The sequence below is a fragment of the Atta colombica genome, unplaced genomic scaffold, assembly GCF_001594045.1.
Source record: "Atta colombica isolate Treedump-2 unplaced genomic scaffold, Acol1.0 scaffold238, whole genome shotgun sequence".
Classification (NCBI taxonomy): Eukaryota; Metazoa; Arthropoda; class Insecta; order Hymenoptera; family Formicidae; genus Atta; species Atta colombica.
In genome coordinates this window covers 2867815-2873408 of record NW_017259336.1, presented here as the reverse complement: position 1 = coordinate 2873408, position 5594 = coordinate 2867815, and positions in this window count along the sequence as shown.

Below are 5594 nucleotides of genomic sequence, written 5' to 3'. Positions count from 1 at the left end.
GAAACGCGTACGTGAGCAACAATTTCCCTGCGTGCACGCGTCGAAACGAAATTCATGTTGTATGCGCATGGAAATTACGAGTAGCACATGCGTGCGCTTAACTCTCACACATGAATAATAAACGAAGTGCTAATGCGCGCCCCTTCGACACCCCTGCTTCACTTCGTCTTAACTGAACCGGCGTGTCCGAAAGCGTACGGTAATCAGACACCCGCGGTTACATCACTAATTCATTCGCTCATTTTCCATCGTCTATATCGATTGCCGAGTGTCGTTCTGCAATTTTCTTTTATAAGCATATTATGTATTAAAAGCAAAGATTTTGTATCAAAAGATAAAAGTTCTTTTAACAGAAAAAATAAAAATATCAATAGTTTTTTTATCTTATTAAATAATATAAAAAAGTTATTGAATAATAAATTGCGAGTAAATTCTTTTTTAAAAAATATACTTTTATTTTTATAAATAAAAATTTATTTTCTTCTAATTTCTATGCAATATTTAAACTTCGGAACATTTAAATGTTTAAATGGTAAATCATGTTTAAATAGCATTTAAAAATATCTATTGTCATATATCTTTATTAATTATATATTTTATATTTATTTCTATTTTTATTCACATTTTCATTATATGCTTTTAAAATTTAATTTTTATAAAATTTATATCTTGCTCCCAATGCTGTACTAATTGTAATAATTAAATATACATTAGAACATTTAAATGTTCAAAGGGGCATTTAAAAATATTTATAGTCACATTTATTATCACATCTATTATAATCTCTATTGGATTTATACGTCTTACATCTATTTCCATTTTCGTTCACATTGTCATTCACAAGTTTGCCATACGATAAAAGATGTTAAGAATAAGGATCAAACAAATTATTCAATTTGACAGCAGACTTATTGCTTTAAGAGATGAACGATTTTATGACCGGCATCTATTTATCTAATATTGAGTATCTGAATATGATATTAAGGTAGCTAAAACTGTGAAGTTCGATTCGACTAAATGGCAAATGGAGAAGCTAAATGGCAAACGAAAGGATATTTGTCCGTGAATCAAAGTACGGTATTGAGTAGGCGTATCGCCAGAGGAGAGGTTGGGGGAGGGAAGAGGGGTCAGACAGTCGATCTCTCAGTTTAGCCGCTTAACGAGGATCGCCTCCTCTTTAAATGAGACTCGATGACCGAGCGAAAATCCAAAGCGCATCGCGATGACACCGTAAGAAAATTACGAATCCGAACGCTCGCTTGCCTTTCGCATTTATCGCATTTATTTAATCCGCCAATAAATTGTGACCGCTAATAGATTGTGGCGCGTGTCAGAGGTATGTCTCATCATAAAAGTATAACTGAACATGATTCACAGTGAATGGGCAAGTCATTACTAAATTTTTTGTTTTTCTTATATAATAATAAAAATTGCGTATTATAATATAAGTTACATATTAATGTATTGAGTGAAAATTTAGTTTTTTTTCTTTATACATCTCACGTAAGGTAGATTTCTTTTACTTATATACATTTTATATACACTTTATATTCTTTGCGACTGATTTTGTCTGATTATGGATTTCTGTTGATGTTATATATTGATGAATGGTTTTACAAAATTACAAATAGTAATTCATCGTTAAATTTTATAACATTTCTGCTGTATTTTGCCGCTAAAAGTAACAGTACCTTTTGTGAGAGAATGGAAATAGTTACTGCTGTTAATTACAATTAGATACTTGGTTGTAGTAATGATTTGATAATGACGTTGTGAATTCTTTTTGATGATAATATAATATCAGAGTTGAAAGAGTCAATAGTTACTTATAATGGGTTGGAAAAGTTATTCATTACTAAAAAAAAATAACTCGCAATTTGTAACTTATTACTTTTTAATGTAACTTGTAACGGACCCTAACAACATAGACCTCCAGGAGATGTCCTTAAGACATTTAGAGGATGTTCATATTCTTTTGAATATCTTAAAAATATCTCCAGAATGTATCTCAGTGTGCTTTATTAGGGAAGTAACTTTAAACTTGACACACTACATAGCACGCAGAACGTGATTATAGGTCGCAAATGTTGTTGCAAGAGTTAGAAGTATTAACAGATTTCAATTTTTAGTAAATATTCAGATTTTAATTAGTAAATATTCAAGATATTTTGCAAATGTATGTATTTTAAATGTAGAAATCTTTGCCTTAACGCTGGCATTGACATCAGAGCTGTGCAACGCCAGTTCAGGGATATGTTATCACTAGCAGAGGTTAGCAATGTGTAAAAAGTCGACAGGGTGACTTTTCCAGTCATCTCGTCCCCACGTTCTCGAACTTACAGTCGCTGATCGAACGGATGGACCGGACGTGAGACTCCCGTCTTTCAGCGGACGTCCCCGTCTCTCGAGATACTCTCTTTCGTGTCTTTCTCTCCACCGAACGACGAAAGAGGAAACTTCCTGCGGCTCCGGGTCGATCTTTCGGGTGCGGCGGTGCAATAAAAAACAGTCCAGTCAGCGGGGCGTGGATATCGCCGATGGCACGGACGGCCACGTCGCGTTCGTCGAGTCGACGATCGCCTCTCAGCCCTATTGCACTACGCCGCGCCCGTTTCTTTATTTATTCCTTCGCCGTTTGCGTTTTCGGTTTATTGTCACGACCCGTCCGAATGGCATTTGTATCAGCAAGTTTGTCAATTGTTGAGTTTTTGTGTATTACGTCGTTTTTAATGTAATATGTTTGTTTATTTAATAAAAGAATCTTTTATTTGTATATATAAAAAAAAACCAGTGTACATGTGTTTGTTTGACGATTTATTTATTTCATACATAGTTTCAATTAATCAATTTATCAATTAATCAATTTATTTTTGTAATTGATTCAAATTTATGCAGATTGATTTATGTGACGCAGAAATAGAGTGATGTACATGTACTAAAAAGCCACCTGTTATATTATTGACGTCTGTCCTATTCCTTCCGCTACTCTTTGTTTATTATTTTTATTTATATTGCATCAAAAAATTTGGAAAATTGTGTGTGTACACTTTAATCAAATCAAATTAATTTACTTTATTGTTAATTTTTTTATCTATTCATAATTTATATATAAATATGCTATAATTAAAATAATATTATTTAAATTTTTTTTTTGCGTTTAGATAATAAATTCACTAATTAATCTATATTTATCTTTTTGTCTATTATCTAATTTCTCAGTATTCTTTATTATTTAAAAAAAAAATTTATATTTTCTAAAATTAAAATCACATTTATATTTGATTGTTTTAAAAACAAGATATTTTACTTTCTAATAACTGTAATATATAATCATTACAGAATAAGCATTATCAACAGAAGCCATTCAGCATCACTAATAAGAAAAGAGAAAACAGAGAAGAGAAAGCCACCTAAGCCGTGTCGACGAAATTCCGCAGGAGCTGTCATCACGTCTTCGTCATCATCGTCACCGTCGTCGTTCGCATTAGAACGAATTGGCACAAGATGTGGGGGAGACAGTGTCTGAACAGGCTGGATAGAGGAAGTTGGTTAGCCGCTGGTAGCCAGGATATCAGTATCAACGCGGTGTAATCAGCGAACCACGCCCATTGGCGCTATGCTCGCTTCGTTCCGCCCACTACGGCAATTACACCCTCGAGTCACCCACTGGAGGGGAACATTAAATTCTCCCCCATACCCCCTCGCCAGAATGCTCTACTCGTTCCACCTCTGCATCACCCCTTCGACTTCCTTTCTTACCTTCATTCTCCTTTTGCAGCCAGTTGTTTCTTCCAAAGTTTCTTTTCTCTTCCTGTGAATCTTCTCTTTGTTGTCTCTCTTTCGATTTTTATTTCTAATTGCTGCTCGCCGAAGTATAAACAAAGTAGAATAAAATGATTATCACCAAAATAATTATCTCATTTTTTCAATTCTCTTTCAATTATTGAACGTGTATTGTTTGCATTGTACAAAATATTGTAGGCTGAATTATATTTTTTTAGAGATCAAATAATTAGTTTATCTACTTAATATAAAATGTATAATTGTTATGTAAGTAGATAAACCAAGCTATATGTGCGAATATAGTTATGCATTAAAGTGGCTCCAGACATGGCTAATGTATCCCATATTAGCAAATATTACACATCTACATTATATACATATGTCATATTAATTATCTATACAAATATAGATCAATATTTAACAAATGTGTACAAAGTTGGCGTACGTCAGCCATGTCATCTAAAATCAATTTTAATTTCTCATGTTTCTTGTTTATCTGATTGATTTAAAATGAGATTTAGAAATAGTCGATAAAACAAATTTTTAAACTTCGATAATTTCACAATATAATTATGTTTTACTCATTCAATTACTTGAAATTAATTTCCACAATGAGTTTCTGCGATTTGCGTCGTATTCTTGGACAATTCACGTATTTCATAATGCAGCAGTCATCCAATATACGTTATGATACAGTAAAATGAGCTGCATGCTTACGATTTTAGTAGCTATACTATGGATGCGCTCCGTTATGCGCTTACAGAACTTGTAAGCATCATATATCATTGTTTAATATACTTGATAGACAACAAAGATGAACTGATGCTTTTAGCGTATAAGCGTGATGAAAACGGAACGTACCTTATATCGTTAAATGCAACAGCGTGTAAAATAGTCATGGAAATAATGCTAATAAAATTATTCAGCAAGAATAGGCAAGAAATGTTCATTTTATCTCAGCACGTTGCAGAAAATATTATTTATCGAACTTTTCTTCGAAGAAATCTCGAGCTTCTATGACTATTAAAAATTACTCTAATTGTTTGACATTTAATTAAAATCTGTTCGTGATAATCTTTTTACAAATATTATAAATTTTCTGTTAGGTTAATTTTTAAACATGCATTTTTTTTTATATTTGCAAATTTAGCTTGGTGTTAATTTTGCATTAAATGAGGAAATGATTGATTAAGGTCAAGTAGAAAAAACAAATGATAAAAATAAGAAATGGGAAACATAAATTAATCGAATTTTAAAGAATAAGGATCATATAATTCATATAGATAAATTTGGATTGGTTTTATTCAATATTGACAGTGAAGTTTGATATTAATAGCTCCAATAATTATTGAATGCTTAAATATATACCGGAAAAAGACTAATGAAAAATGAGCAAAAATAAAAGGTAAAAAGCAGATCATCAGTAACAAAAAATTAAAAATATGATAACGCACTTTTATATTTAAAATTATTCTACATAAATCTACATGTTTAGTTTTTTGTTTAATTTAATTTTTATAAAAACTTGAATATCGTCGCGTATATTATCATGAAGTATTATACAACCATATATAGTTGGAAAATTTATGTTGAACATATTTTATGTGTTACCGAACAGTCCATGCAAACATTTATGTTAATTTAACATGAGATAAATATAGAAAATAACACAAACATGATTAATAGAAAAATGTAATATTTTGACACAATTTGTTTCCAAATTTTGTCAAAGTGTTACATTTTATATATTAAATTAAGTCTTACATTCATTTTGTATTCATTTGTCTTAGAATTTACATTTAAAATTATTA